Here is a 17,020-nt window from a genome sequence, read left to right on the forward strand (position 1 = left end):
ACCTGGCTTGTCTGATCTATGTCGTCATGAAGGACCAGTTCCAAAAGCTTGCAGGACCAGCCCGCTTTCTAGGTCCAAAGATCTAGGAAATCGCCTCATTTGGTCACAAAATAGAAACATCTCCCCGATTTCCCACCGTAAATTCGACAAGCGTAGTACGAGTCGCACCGACTATTTTATGGGTGACTTATTATTATTATTATTATGATAGCTATGAAAAGTATGAATGCCGCAGAAATCACCACGCAACAAGACAATTTGTTCAAGGTTTGGTTTCGTGTGTTTCCAAAATCGATCGATTTTGGAAACACACAAAACCAAACCTTGAACAAATTGTCATGTTGCGTGGTGATGTCTGCGGCATTCATACTTTTCATAGCTATTATTAAACTTTTATCTCCACGTAGATTATTATTATTATTATGCTTGTTCGCGTTGACATCACCAAGCAAGCTTGGCTAGCCTTCGCATAAGCCAAATGAACAAAGGAACAGAGGAACGAGTGAAGCCAATGAGGAGCACACACGCATTCAACTGCAGAATAGGCAAAAAAAAGGTTGGGAAATTACTGGTGTTTATAGTCCAGCCCATAGTCCGGATTATACTGTACTGAGACCGATATTGCTCATCTTAATCTTATTTGCAGCCGCACTTTAAATTCGGCCCCATTCCCGTCTGAAACCCTGTACTTAGCAGTTTTTGATGTGAGTTTTGACTGATGGCAACGGATTCGTTGGTCGTTGTTCTACGTAGAGTGAAGATTTATGGAACCGTGGTTCAAGGCTGGTACAATACATCACACCTATCCAGGCTGCGGAGAGCACACCAAAAACGCCTCCCATGCTTGCCAAATCACGGAGAATTAGCCAGTGTATTCAGAACATACTCGTCACCATCACCATAATCTTGTTTACGCATTGCAACAGGCAAAGCTTAAGGCACAGAATGTAGCATGTCCGCACGCCAAGCTAGCAGAACAACACAAGACTGTAGCAAGTCAAGCTTGCTTGGCTTCTTCAATTAATCACACTGTAATGTTTTTACAGTCTCGTACTCCAATTTCGTCCTTACTCCGCGATTTTCAAAATTTGTCGGGACAAATAAACAACACGTCAAATCACTGCACTCGATGACTAGTGCTACCTCACTGGATAGCCAGCTGCGCCCCAGCCATAAATTGCCCCCCCCCCCCCAAATGACCTTTTTTCGGTGTGACCGCTGCCTTAGAGCAAGGCTCTCATGCAAAGTATCATACAACAACACAAAAGGTCTGAGTTTCCCTGCTGCAGGCTTGTGCACATCTTCATCCACAGGTATACCTGCACTGGAACCTATCGTGTGTACACCGGTGCATGGTCCAGTTAATGGGGAAGTCCGGTGAAAAATTTAAATTTCAGGGTCGGTAGAGTTTTGGGCGCTGAGTCGAATGGTGTTGGTCCCACGTGTCTCTGACAAAGCGTTCTCGAGATATTTCCGTTTGAAAAACTGAGTTTCGGGGGCTGCGCCATGACGTCATGCGGCCGCGCCACATCCTCCGCAACGTCATAGCGTGCAGCTAGGTCAAAAGGAGTGCGTGAAAGCAATAGTGTCAGTGCTATTTCAAATGATTTGGCGACTGATATTAGGTGGTGCAAGCGACCCCGAAGACCTAACTCCTTGTGAGAGTGAGGATGCAGCCATGGCTGACCTTCATGAGTTTGGTCTGGGGCTGAGAACCTCGGTATTCAGCTGAAGAAATGGCCGCGTGGGCCGGCCAAGAGTGAGCGCTACTGAGTTTCCGACTGATGCAGAAGCAGCAGCTATTGCAGACGAGGCTGATATAATTATCGCTGGAGAGCAGGGTTGCCAAAATGGAGAAGAGTGATGCGAGTACTCTAAATGTTGTTCCATACTGATTCGCTTAGACTCCAGTAGCCTGGCACATGGTGATGTTTTGGTGCGAACTAATATTTCGGACTACTCAATTGGAGAACAGTGCAGGCTCTTTGAACCACGGGCACGGCTCTTCGCTCGCAACGCTATGGAATCTGAAAGTTCTAGGTCCGGGAGCTGTTCGCTGTTTTGTCACTTGTCACGGTTGTGCACTCATCGCTGTAGCATAAAATAATGAGGCAGTCCGGAGCGGAAAACTAAAATTTTCTTTCTCAAAGCACAACCACCGGCACCGGCAAGGAGAAACGCACGTTCTCTGACTACATGAACTGATACGAGTGTAGTACATGACAAGTCTGTGTGTTGACTAGTTTTCTGAGTCTTGTGACTCGAGTCTTGTTGTACGAGCGTAGTAGCTACCCCAGCACGGCAGTGCGGGAGTAGTTCCGTGTGTGATGAGTTTGTTGACTGCACTACAGCTAGCATGCACGCAGCGCATTGCTAGAGCCGTAGAGGCTGACGGAAAAAGTGCAACTCGGAAACGGCTAAAATACGGTATAACGTCGAGGTTTACCGAGCTGAAAATCACAGGGCACGTAGTGTTTGTAACACTGAATCGAATGGTCTTGGTCCGAAGAAGCTGCGACAAACGGTTCCCCAATCGAACGCGCTCCGAATATGGCCATTTTGTACACAACTAGATGGTGTGGCTACCTGGCTGCACGCTGTGACGTCATCACCTGGATCTGGGTGATGTGCGCTCAAATTCGCGCATGTTCGATTGGGCGTATCTGACGAACCATAGGCCGCAGCCTCCTCGGACAAAGACCATTCGACTCAGCGACCCGAACTCTACGGACTGTGAAATTTAAATTTTTCACCGGACTTCCCCTTTAAATACCTTGTAATCGGGGGAGGGGTGGGGGTGTAGCTGGTCCCCCCCCCCTTTCAGGAGGGTGCATGGCCGCATAACTTTATAAAGTGTAGGTTGGTTTGCGTAAGTCAATCATGGTCATTATATGCATGGTCGAAATTGGATGGGTTACTCGCATGCGTACTTGACATATGCGATGAAGTCACTTCATAAGTAGAAATTTGACATGGGCTGAATCAACAGTATCTACCGGTAATTCAGTAAAACATCCGTACTGCACAGATACAGTCATTACTCATACTCTCCTACACCGGGAGTGCGGTGAAATCTAGACACTAGAAGTGGCAGGAGCGGGTAACTTGACTATCCCTCCGAGCGCATGGTGAAATATGTTTCATGACATCAGTCTCTCGTGGCCGTTTGACCCACTGATGCCTTTATGCGTCAAGCCACAAAGAATGTGTACAGCGCAGATACGGTAGTCAAAGCAGAGCAACGAGCGGTAGATATGTAGGCCATGGCGCAGATGTACTCATTCGGCAAGTACTGTTGTGGACATGGATGTCAGCTCGAATGACCGGGGCCGACGCCCTCAGTGCGTACAGAACGCAACTCGTTGCATGTGACGTAGCGTTCGAGCTAAACGCGCAATACGCCTGCTGCGAGGTGCTGTCATTTACAGCTACTACCATATGCGCACTCGCGGCTGCATGGCCAGCGCCCTGAGGCTGCTTGACCTCCGACTGGATTTCCATGTCCACGAAAGTAGAGAACAAGCGCGTACACGTTTGATCATACTTTTGCCGGATGACGACAGAATAGAACAATTGCCTCCCAGGGTGGACCCATCGCAGCTCAAGATAGTATTAATTGTAAACTATCGGATATGTACTCTTGAGAGCAGGTCATACAAAAGCCTATTTTAAACGTGAGTGCAAGGAGAGTTATTTGGCAATGTATTTTCAAGAATTCGAATTTCTGCACGATCACAGACTTACGCATTCTGCAGGCAATGCATTACTTTGCTCTATGTTTCGTGCATCAACACAGCACTCGCAGACAGCTACACAACATCTTGAAAGAAAAAGAGAAAAATATTCCTTGTCATGAAGGACTCGGACTCTCTTACCTGTGTGCAAATCTGTGGGTAACTGTCGCTGCACATCGTAAATTCGGACAGATCGTTTCCACAGCTCGCTACCATAAAATGGTCGTTGTTTTGCAGACGAAACACACGATGTGCTGTGCATGTGGCTGGCTAACAGGCAGCACTGTCTGTCAGTCACAACAACTACCAGTACTTCCACAGCTAGCTACGCAATCCAGTATCATGTCCCGTTCCAGAAAGACAGCGCCCACGCTTTGGACTGAAAAACTATTTCTGCGATGGGACATTTCGCACGCGAACTACAGCTACAATTGTAGCAAATGTTTGGATAGCGAAAGCCAAGGCTCGTGGCAAAGGCACAGCGTGGTGCCAATTCTTATTGACGTAGTCGATCGCCAGTTCTTATCAATAATATCGTGAATGAACAAACGTTACCTATTTTGAAGATGTTCAATGGCATAATTGGCATTCGTGATGAATCTATTCTTGCAACCTCTGCACGTCAGTGTACATGGTAGTTAGGTGTACAATGACTAAGTCTTATGTAAGTGTTAGTCATCCTGGCCTCACGTCACCATTGGTCACTGCTCATGCCAACTCATGCTCACGGCGCAGTACAAGACGTCAACGGCGCGTATACATGGTATACCATGGTATACGCGTAGGTACTACTGTTGTTTGGAAATCCGGTCGCATGTCTAGCGGCCCCAGCACTGGGCCAGCAGGGCGCTGCTCATGCAGATGCAGCCGTGGCCAAGCGGTAAATCTACACGTAGATCTTCAGCATGACTTGTGCCCTGCACCCAGCATTCTGTAAACCTACCCGCTGAGCCTGAGGGCACCAGCCTCGATCAATCGACTGGATTTCCATGTCCGCTAGTACTAGTAGTACAGCACTCAGACAGTAGTTGTGAGAGCGCCAGTGCCGTGTCACTCTGATCCTTGCCGTCACAATCCCTGGTCACGGTCACCAGGTCACAGCTATGTACAAATGTAGCTGCATTGTAAAAACTGGGACTTGACAGTAGAAAAAATAATCGCAAGTACATGTACATGTACTGTACACTGGAGTGTAGTAGTTAGTACAAAGTCGAGAGTGCAGTAGTGCGCTACACAAAAGCAAAACGCAAACGTCTCGCAGCGTCGTGCAAGTGAAGGTGAAAGATTCACCGAACTAGTAGTATTACAGTGGACTACTAGTACTACCAGTACTTGAGTTGATACCGACGAGTAGCACTCTCAAAGTCTCATGCCATGGCTCTGGAACCCACCACTGCCCGGGACACCGCTGTCACTCAGAAAATCGGCAAAACACTTCCAACTGCGCACTTGTAATGTTAGTTGTAAGTCCAAGTGTAGATCAGAGTCTACCATGCATGGTGTAGAATAGTCTACTGGTACTCGTAGTACTGAGTCTGTGATTCGATATTCTATGTATAGTACTAAAATATTGTAGCTCCTGCTGAAACATGCAAAGACAAAAAGCGCACTGCACGCATACTGAATACCGAGTGTTCTGTTGTTACATCTGCAGCAATCGTTCCTAAATCTCATCCTGCTGATGGAAGTGGAATAAAGCTGACCGGCCCTGTCAGTTGTCACACTCCGTGTACATGGAGATTGGCCCCTACTCGCTCGGTTTCCAGGTTTCCAGGCACCTTGCTCTGTTGCTTGTGTAGTTGTCATTCCCTGCACTGGCTGACGGTCAACAAACAATCGGAACTGCGGACTACATGATAGTAGATCTACTGCGTGGAATATATCAAGGTGAAGCTAGCAGTCAGTTTAGAGGTGGAGGCGAATCGGGGGAGCTGTGACAAGCACCTACGGAGCGCTCCTGAGTCCAAGTCGAACTCCAAGTCAGGTATGTGTGCTCTCTATCACGTCTCCAGCTGCTCAGGATTGGTCTACATAACATTGTAGTTTCCATGCGCAATATAAAGTATCTAATAATATTGTCTGAGTACGAGGTCAATAGGAAATAAAAGCCGAGTAAAAGACCCAGGCGAAGCCGAGGTCTTTTACGAGGTTTTTATTTCCTATACTGACCTAGTACGAAGTCAATATTAGATTTATCACCCCAAACAGTCCGTATTTCAAATTCCAGAATGATAACCTCATGAATCCCGGTTTTATGATTGCACAACTGTTGCACCACCACCTATTTATGCTGTGACAATGCTGCACTAGGCACCGTTCAACTGCGCAACCCATAAGCAGTCAAATATAAGCAGTCAATATAGCCCAATATAGCCCTATATATATATAAAGGAGTGAAATATGCAGGAATATTTGACTGCTTAGGTATAGCAATGGCAGTCAATACTAAGGGAGTGATAATTGCGTAGAATGCCCTAAAACCTCGTGAAGCAACATTTCTGTACACAGCAGATGGGTTGTAAAACTGTGGGTGATTAGTACCCAATACAGTGCATGGCCGTACTTTATTCCAATAAATACGGAGGATTAGCAAGACGAAATTCGCGTTTGCGTTCGCACTCCAAGGAGAGTCAAACTCGGTGACGGAATTCGCGTTACGAGAAGGATCAGCAAACATAATTTGCACATGCATGACTTTCACACGACGTACATTGTGTACAGACAGTACAGCGTAGTAAATTTATGACTGTCCTGACACAAATCCGCGATTCATGTTCCGACTACTTTTCCGAACGAAAATGCGAAAGTTCGCAATCGAGTTCACGAACTGAAAAATGTTCGCGAACGCGAACATGAATTTCGTCTTGCTAATCCGAACGAAAATCAAGTACAAAAACGGTTCTCCTTGAGTGGACCTCATGCACTAAACCACATCTGGGCGAAATAATTTGATACACTTATTACATCACTTAGACTAGAGGCCCATCTCTCTGGAAATGCAATGCACAATGCTCTGCACATCGCAGCGAATTCCTGCACTGGTCACAAAGTTGAAAATGACACATAAACAAAGCAACTTGAGTTACGACTACCTACAGAAAGTGATCCTCGCCAGGCAGCTTGCCATTGAGCTGTGTCAACAGGCGAAGCAAAATGTAGAAGAAAATCTCTAGATTGCATCGCTCTTCGCTCACCATACTTATGATACCGCACAATTGATATTGTGCATCTCACTTATATCCACATTCGAAATCATCGTTGTCCTTGCCTGTATCTTTAAACGTGGATAACCAAAACAGACCTGGCCTATTTACATTGGATCCACTGTACGGCAGAGATGAAAACAAAGCAAAGGAACAAATAAAATGAAGAAAGTAACTGAAGGAAAGAGACGAGAAAAAAAGGTGGGAAATGATTGCGTAAAAGAAAACGAGAAAGTGTCAACTGGATAGGAATGCTGAACAAACAACACTTTCCCACATGACAACCGGGTAATAGCGATTTTCTTTACCAAAAACAAAACCTACCAACCATCGCAAATGATGGTCTATGTTACTGGTCAAGACCCAATGAACATACCAAAAGTCGCCTGATGAATGCATTTACTTCCTCCGTATACAAAAACTTCGTGACTTTTTTTGAAAGATGTTTTTGAGCAAGAACCTGCTCAACGAACGGCGCCAAAGGCTGTCATCGACAACCCACGTCTATATTGAGGTTAGTTTGGTTGATCCCGAACAGATTCTCCACGGACGCCTTGCGTGTGAGGACGTTGCGGACAGAAACTCAAGAGTCAAATGAAAAAAACTAACACTTACTTGCTCGAAACTGACACCGCGACGAAGTGTAGGTCATGGCTGGAACACGGAGTCATGCGGCACTCGCTGCCCTGAAACTGGCCAGGCTCGTACTTGCGGTGCGCGGCCCCATAGATCTACGCAGCGTGAGAACATAGATTTGTTTCGCTCGCACGGCAAGATGAAACATTTCAGTCGTCGTGCAACCAGCGCAGACTCAGGATCAGAATGTCGATGGCCTGGCTTTCTTCGCCTCTCTCCAGTCAGACGTCTCCTTTATCGCCAAGGGGAATCGCAGGGACCTCCTCGAAGCCATTGTAGAATGCTTGGGAGGATTATCCTGGCGAGAAAATGGGAAGCGTGTGGATTTGCTTGTACGACTCGTTTCACGGCATAATGGAGGTCGCGGGTTGGAACAACTGATTTTAGTCGACACCGATTCGTACACAGCTATAGAGATGAAGAGGACGTAGCCAAAGTCCAGCGTCGGATCATCACTGCAGGTGACAAGAATCTAAACGAAATGCGAGCGGAAGCAGCGACTGTTGGCAATGCGGAGTCAGCGTCGTCAGGTGACCATGACATGAGCGACGAAGGCTCTGAAAAAAACTCAATCTCATTCGTCTGAGTTGCTTTTTTCTTTGTATATAGCTTGTAAACAGGTTAGACAGTGCCACGAGTGTTACTCCAAGTCAAACGGAACAATTCCAGAGCTGTGCGCAGCTTTCAAAAAAAGTCACGAAGTTTTTGTGTACGGAGGAAGTAGAAGGAACTGGGAGTTGTGACAAACCCTAGAAACCCCCGTTATGCCTTTTGTTTGCGGATACAGTGAGACCTCCTCGTTTAACCGCAGACATCCGTTTTCCACAAAAATATTCGGATAGGCGAGGGAACCGGATAATCGAACACACCTACCGTATGCATGTATGCCATATGCTGTGAATCGGTAACCGACGATTTTCTTCCGGATGGCGAAGGCTCCAGATAAAAGAGGACCGGATAAGCGAGGTCGGGCTGTAACTGTAGTGTGCTATTCCAGTCGGGATCCCGGGTTGAGGCACATGGCTTCCAGGCCCTTGGCATGTCAACTTATAACCAGAACATTGAGTAGGTGCATAATTTCGTCCATCTCCAAGGAAAGACAGTTTATCGGGTGAACATTTCCGTCCACGCATATTGCACATACACATAGGCTAGGAAAGTTGGCGTTTGGTCCTGCATCGTTTTGAGAAAATGACAAAGCAACATTCCTGACGATTACCTCTGCTTGTGCAGTATCTAGTTTTGGCACTTGCCAGGATTCATGCACCGATCCTAGATGCATGACGTCAGCTAAGCTGCTGACGATGTCATCAACATGCTAGCCTGGCCTGGTTGCCCACCAGCCCTTGAACCAGCCCTGGGTTGAGAAATTGTTGTGCAGCCCACCTGTCGACCATACAGATTTAGTTTACAAGCAGGCTGCTTGTGAGCGAAGATGTCACAGAGGATCAATGCGGCCCAGTCTGGTCAGGAAGTGACATTGCAGTGTGCATGTGGGATCTGGGGCCTGCGCGCAAATACTCAGAAACTTGACCTGCGTTCACCAATTGAACGGGTTGGCCGGGCTAGTCTGTTTCATTTGTGAACGCACGGCAAACATTTGTTTGTATGCCGGTCCGAGATCTTGTATGCAGGCCTCGGCCCAGTCATTCCCTGAATTTGCATGGTAATCCACTATGGCTACCGTCTGCTACCGAATGTACATATCTCTCCAGAGTGTCCAGCTCTGCATATGGTCGAGCGTAGTCGTATCTTCTGATGTCATGCGTACGCTTCTGACAAGCGCCAGGCAAGGCACCTTTGCTTTTGAGTCGAGAGTCCCTGGTCGGGCCTGGTCTGGTTTGGTCCCGGTACCGGGTCTGGAGTTTATTTGGTGAAGAACAGTTGCGCTGGAGTGCACAAAACTGTACAGGTGCTGCGGGGTTGTGATAATTATTACTATGAGTACCAATGTCGGGTCCTGCTCGCGACCGGCACGTGCCCGGAATCAGATTTGACGCGAAATTCGATTACGCTCGACCAAGACACCTGGATCAGGCGTTGCAAACTCTGGAGGTTAATGTTCTCATAAATCAGATTTGTACGGTATTATGACGCGAATATCCGATTACGCTTGGCCAAGGCACTATGCCGAGCTGGATCAGGCGTTGCACACTCTGGAGGGTTATGTTCTTTTTGTAGTAAACTGTACTCAGCAAACGCCTACAGCAGTCCCCTATCAGAATGTGGTCAAATGTGTGATATGAGGCCAGTGCAGGCATCATCACATGCATTGTGGACAAGTGAATCTTACCCCTTTGTTAAGAGTTGTCGAGCTTGATTGCAAAACACTGTCGCACTGAACCTTGCAGAATAAAATTTCGGCCGCAACACATATTCGGCCGAATATGCCCGGACCGAAAATAGCCGAACATAACGATGCGGCGAACATTTATTGACTTACTTTACATGTGCATGCTGAGGTCATGCTTCTGCGTCAGATCTTATCACCACCGCTCTTCTAATATTGTACTCGTGTCAAGGGTACAATGGAAAACCACCGTGGGCATCGTATTAGGCCATCATTTTTTATATCTATGTTTCGCGTCAGTTCAACTTCCAGAATCATATGCGAGAGGTGGAAAAAAAATTAAAAGTTGCAAAATAATAAAAAGGCTCATCAGAGGTGTATGCACTGTACATAGCACAATAGCTCGTGTATGATGTACATTCGAGAGAAAAAGCGTACATCGAAGCACAACATCTGGGTTATCAGCATGAGTAAATATTCACTTTGGACAGAGGAGGCAACCGTTGGTGCCCATGCTTCACTGGCTTATTGTACTGAGACTTCAGCAGCGGTACAAAGAGCTCCGGAACGACGCATCCTCTCAGCTTGAGGCGATCAATGCGGTCTGGTGTAAGCTCATAGAATATTGCTCCCAGATGCCGAACAAACGATTTACCAACGCTGGCCTAGAGGCCATTTCTGAATCCCAGCTTCCCCGTATCGCAACCAGTCCACACTGATGACTCGCACGATCGTACACTCACTGTGCATGTTCGATTTTTTTTCTTCCGAAAAAAGTCAAAACGTATGCGTGCGGACGACGCGAAACATAGCTATAAAAAATGATGGCCTTAGTGCTCTGCATGGGTGTCTATCACGGCGAAATCCCGGGATTATTTCGTGTAGTTCATGCAGACGAGCGGCAGGAACTGGCGTAGTGCTCAGTTTCAGCTGTGCACCACGAAACCTGCATTGACTCTAGCTTTTAATTATGTAGAGAAGATTTTCACTGGTTTGAGGGAAAGATACAAATGGGAAAAGTCTGAAGAAATAAAGGTTTTCCTCAAGACATCTGTAACAATGTGGAATATGTCGTTTTGTATACTTTCCCCGAGACCTGGGAACAGTACAAGAACGACTGGATTCAGCAATGACACGTTCTACAACAGTTGACCGCATCATTCTTTGTGTGTTCTTTGCTTGCCTGCAGGCACCCCAAGCTGCACTCGTTCTTCTTGCATAGCGGGTTGTCCGAGGCTCCATCAACCATGATTCAACAACAACCACAACAGCAACAGGTATGCGGCGTAGCCATGACCTTCGTCGGTTCCGTACTGCTCGGTCTGGCTATCGTGGCGTTCGTTGCAGGAGTGGCGACGGCAATCCCGGCTCTGATTGGCCTCGGTATCACGCTGGGTATCTTCGCCGTGGCAATCATGGTCAGCGGATGTGTTGTACGTAACAGGAGACAACGGATAATAGCCGCAACTCCTCAGATACAAGTCGCCACCGTGCACACGCAACCCACTGCGGCTGCTGGCTATGCGCCGGGTGTTGGCGTGGTGATCGCAAGCGACGCAGTCGGGCCGTATCCACGACAACCGGGTGGCGCTGTCGCCCTCCAACCCGTGCCCGTCGTCGCCCATCCCGTCGTGGCGTACCCCGCTGCTGCTGCCTCTGCACCTTCTGCTATGGCAAACGCTGGTGCCGCGGCCACAGCAGCACCTGCTGCAGCTGACGACGGCTATGCTAAGCAGGAGATGCATGTTTACCCGGGACAGGGCGGGCAGCAACCGGCCACGCAGTCGTCGGCAGCTCCCTATCCTGACAGCGAGCTACCGTCCTACGATGCTGCAACGCGCTAATCATCGCCATGCACACAGCCTACACTAGTACTATACTGATGCTGATCATGTACATGCTGGTCAAGTCTGTTGCAATGCCGATTGAAAAGCAGATATCGCCAGCGGCAACACGCCACCGGCTATGCGCAGCACCAAAGTTTGTTGCGACCGACACAGTCTATAAGTAAGCTAACATTAAAAAGAACTAATTGAAATGATCATTGTCATCATATTAACTTTATTGCGACCCCTACAATAATTGAGACATGCCACTCACAAGCCACATTCAGAAACTTTTCCAAAAAAAACAGTAATATAATGTAATTGTCTCTATGCATCTTAGATGTTGTCTTTACTGTTGGTGATTATTGAACATGGCTACAACAGTTTTCTCACCCCGGTTTATCTCTATGTTCCTGGGTCGGCATCAGAGCTACAACCCGACATTCGGCAGAATACGATGTCCAGAGACAAAAAAATAACTGGTATAGAAAGAAAATGTTATGCATTCATAGTGAAATGGACGATCCTTTTGATTTGTTATGAAATTGACTTTGATATGAACGAAAAAAAGAAGCTTGGTTGTACACGTACATTCATGTGAGTGAGTGCATGCGAGGAGAGTGCTATCATGAAATTACCCGCTGCCTGATACTTTGCAGTTTTTATCCGTCTAATGCCTGCATAGCGAGGTTCAGTGGTGCGAGTGGAATTATCCCAGGTGGCTGTCTCCAGCTTCACTCTCTGCTCGTCAGTGTGTGGGTATGCATGCGTTTGTGTTTGTGTGTTTGTGTGTGTGTGTGTGTGTGTGTGTGTGTGTGTGTGTGTGTGTTCCTTTCTTTTCTCTGTGTGTATGTTGTGTATGTTTGTGACTCGCTATGTAGGTGTGCGCGTGGGGGGGGGGGGCATCTGTCTATGTGCATGTGTGTGCACGAGCGCGTGCCTGTTGAATATGCATAGCTCATCCCTTGAGCAGCACTCTGGAGTGCGCTGGCCTGGTGCCCCCCCCCCCCTCCCTCCCCCATTGTGTTCATCGTGCAGTGGCTTCATTAGGGGAAGTCACAATATGGTATGGCTAGCAAAGTCTTCGTTACCTTCTCGTGGTGATCTCTTGTGCAGACTGTGTGCATGGGTGTGTGGGTGTGGATGCGTGCGTGCATGTGCGGGGTACTTGGGCGCGTATGCGTGTGGCTTCAATCAGCTTGTTGGCGTAGACCAGGCTAAGCTTTGTAGGGGTCAAATTATCAGCCTTGCAAGTTGTTGAATGGTGTATTCCCGGCACGAGTTATGTCTAACGTAGATTTTCGCTATCACCGCTGGCGTATTGGGCAGGTGTACGTAAGTGTGTGTGTGTGTGTGTGTGTGTGTGTTTGTGTGTGTGTGTGTGTTTGTGCGTCCCATATGGTGCAGTGGTATGTGAAGCGATTTCCAATCGATAGGTTGCGGGTTCGATTCCCGACGATTATGGTCACACACGTCGTACTTTCAATCTGGGAGACTGCAAAATCCGCACTATGTACGAGGTAATATTATCCACGACAGCTAGAGTACTGTCAGTCACCAATTAACTGGGGGGGGGGGGGGGGGGGAGATCAGCCTCCTAGCCTAGACTGCTCTTATTTTCATGAATTGCGGTCTGTGCACAGTTGAATAACCGGTATGCTGTGCTAGATGAAATTCTAGCATGGCCGTTCTTGGGCGTTCCGTTCTTCGGCACTCCGTTGTCCACCGCCCGACAGCACTGTAGTAGCACACATGATGATCGTGTAGCTGTTGCACATACAGAACTATTGCTGTTGCAACACGTACGGACTGTGTTGGCTGATTGTTGCTTAAAACCTATGCACGCACTTGCATGCCGACCGACCCGCCTCCTACCCCCCCCCCCCCCCCCCAACACACACACACACTAGGCCACAGTCACACATGCACACCCACACGCGTGCACGCATACGTTACCAAACAGACGCATGATTGTACCCTGTATGAGACCAAAACACAGGGGAAGAGCCCTGTCAAAACTATGCTGAAACTTGACTGCAGAATAGTGCCATTTACTGTTGGCCAAAGGCATGACACACGGATTGAAAGCAGGCTTTAGTGATGCAAATGAGAAAACACATACTTGTACATGTACAAAATTCATTACTGCTAACGGCACAGACATTACTACTTTTCTATGCTGCTTTTTTGGTTTCTGGACGTCAAATGGCCTTTACAATCATTTGCATGCAAATAATGTTGCTGGTTGGCCGAATGGATTGTAACTTGTTTCACGACATGGTTGCTGTTGGTAACAAAGTCCTGTACCTCCATTGCCTTGGAGTTTTAATCAGTCAGCATTGAAACTTATTGCGCGTAGGAATCATACGAAGGAGGATCCTGCGCTGGATATCCGGCCGGGTAGTGCGAGCTGTCATAACCTTCTTGTGGGGGATAATGTTCCCCTACCGGTGCTGAAGGGTGAATGGGCACGGTAGGTGGCTGACGATCTCCATCCAGATTTGGCGGGTAAGCTCCAACGTGTTGATCCACTGCGTAGGGCTCTGGCTGCCCCATGGCAACCGGATGGGGCTGCGCCATGGGAACCGGCTGGGGCTGCATTGCGACGGGCTGTGCAACTACAGGTGCCGCATAAGGCTGAGGTGCGGCAACTACCTGCGGGGTGGCCGTGGCAATGGTGGCACCGGGTGTCATCACCACCGACGATTGGCCGCCGCCGGGCTGTGATTGGACGGTGGTGACGGACACATGCGGACCGGCCGAGCGCATGTTGTAGTAGGAATTATGTCGAACTCTGCAGCCCACTAACGACACCACGACACCCGCGATCCCCACAAGAACACCTACGCTTATCATGTAGGTCAAATCGGTGGCGATGCCGATTGAAAAGAAGATAACTCCAGCGAGCACGCTCACACCGCCGACTATCCACAGGACCAAAGTTTGCTGGGGCTGTTGAACCATGTCTGCTGCACTGGCCGATGCCTCTGCTCAATGGCTGCTGTGCTTCTGTCCCTTCACGTGGTCAAGCCAACACGAATAGTGTACTGTATAAGCGATGCCTGTGCCCTGTGAAACACGAACACATAAATTGTAGATTTTAATGATGAGCAACACACAAGGATTTTCCGTCCTAGGGTTAGTTTTGGCAAAATGTTGTGACATCATGATGACGTCATAATGACGTCTTAATATGCCCATCCATGTTACGTCACAGACTTTGTATGGGAATACATGTAGATGGTGGACAGTACAGTACGTTGATTGGGTGTTTGAAGAATTGAGTTGAGACTTATCTGTATAAATGAGAAAACTCCGCTTCACTTAACTTTCAAATATTTTTTACTTTTGTTGGCTAGCTAGGAGGATTGGATGTGGTGGAACAATGGACCAAGGTGGAAAGACATTGACAGTGACTAGATCATGTGGTATGGGTGTTGTGACTGAGTAGACAGCAGATACGCGGGTGTTCTAGAAAAAAATAACAAATTACAGTGTGCTGGTCGCGGTTTCTGTTTCTCAAAATGTATCCAGTATAATTTACAATGTATCTTTTACATTTTTCACAAAGGAATTCTTCTTTTCAGGATTTTTCTATTTAAATTTTGATCATGTTCATATTGAAAGTTGGTGTTTCAAATTCCACAGTACTGCACTCTACACTCTAGGACCGACCTCATCCCAATGTAATTAACTCTTCCACATACATGTAGGCTTTCACCAAGTCAGCCGGCCGAAAAAATTCCCCGAAAACGAGACTTATCGAAAAATCGCTAAGCTTTTCGCCGATTTTGGAGGGTTCCTTTGAGAATCGGCGAAAATCTGCCAAATGTTGCAAAGCGCGTTTACGAACGAATGATGTTGCTGCAAGCATGACCGCTCGAGCTCTCTACTTCAGTACTTGCACAAAACTTGTAGTAGTAGTAGTAGTAGTAGTGGGTTGGGGTCGAGTGACTCGTGTCCTTTGACCTCCTCTCAAACAAACATTGGCCATTAGGAAGATCGTTACTGGTAGAATCCCCAAATCGGCCGCCCGAAAAATTCGCCGAAAATGAGACTTATCGAAAAATCGCGAAGCTTTTCGCCGATTTTGGAGGTTTTCTTTGAGAATCGCCGAAAATCTACCAAATCTTCCGATATCTCACCAATCTTGAAGCCAATATGCCAACAACTCATTTAGCCGATTTCCGATAATTGTAATTCCTATTTTACAGCCAATTTTATAACAATCAGCTAATTTTGCTGGACGAAATGACGCTTTTAGCGACATTTTGCATACAAGTCCCCATTTAGAAAAACCTTGATTTTGTTCAAACATGTTGTTACTTGATTGCATGTAACAAGGTGGAGGACACCGTGTTCGGAAACTATAAAAACCTCTCCTAGAATAAAGAGGATCAGAAAAGGGTCTAAGACCCATACGGTTCAGATGGTCTCAACAGACCAGGGCTCTACCAACCGTGGATGGTTGTAGAACACGGCGTTCTCCATCTTGTTCCATGTTGCCCATCAACAACAAGTCCCCATCTAGTGGGGCGCAGTCACCCAGTTTCGGTGGAAGTGGCGAGTTCGATTGGGAATAAAGAAGGAAGGAAGCGTCGTAGGTTCCTCGGGCCAAGACCATTGGACTCAGCACCCCGAACACTACAACTGGTGAAAATTTGATTTTAGGCTCAACTTCTCCTTTCAATGGTTGACTGTATGTTCCACTATACATCTACATGACTGTACTGAGCCTTTTCTGTACTTCAAGTTCAACCGAGTAACAAGCTGTCACCATAACCTTTATCACACTATGTTTATTTTTTACCGTAAAAGAGGCCTGTGTTTCAGTGAAAAAAAGGAAGAAAAAAAGCTAGCACCACAAGAAACAGCCCCTATGCCTACCCGGCACCCGTACCGCCACCGGCATATATTTATGTATAAATAAAATGGTCATCCTGGTTTATTTACCGAAACATAAAGCGCTCTGCAATACCTTGGCGTTGTACGTTTAGAGCCGCTGGATTGACGCCTACAAAGTGAAGAGAATCCTGTCGCTTGTAAGACGCGGAGCTAGAACTTTGCAAGGTAATCGCCTCCACAGGATCCAGTATTCTTTGCTGCAGCGACTACGCACTGATGGCGTAGAAGGATAATCGCACCACTTCTCTCAGTGGTAATAAATCACTAGGCGCGTTCTCGAGACTCTCTCATTGGACGTAAACGCACTGGAAAGCATAATCTTGATACTCCGCTTTCTGTCTTCAACGCCAAACCGGGTTCGAAAGACTGCCTGTAGCGGTTGTAGTAGCAGTGCAGGGGTGGAGAACTAATGAGAACTCACATACT

General features: G+C 47.3%; 1 long non-coding RNA gene across 1 annotated transcript; it reads right to left on the bottom strand.

Moving 5' to 3' along the window:
* Positions 1-13,657: 13,657 nt before the first annotated feature.
* Positions 13,658-17,020, bottom strand: LOC135824642 (uncharacterized). The gene is made up of 2 exons (XR_010554898.1): positions 16,668-17,020; positions 13,658-14,758 (listed from the first exon to the last, which is right to left on the bottom strand). It is a non-coding gene; the product is annotated as an uncharacterized LOC135824642 (long non-coding RNA).

Source organism: Sycon ciliatum, chromosome 9 (genome assembly GCF_964019385.1).
Source record: "Sycon ciliatum chromosome 9, ocSycCili1.1, whole genome shotgun sequence".
NCBI classification, from domain to species: Eukaryota; Metazoa; Porifera; class Calcarea; order Leucosolenida; family Sycettidae; genus Sycon; species Sycon ciliatum.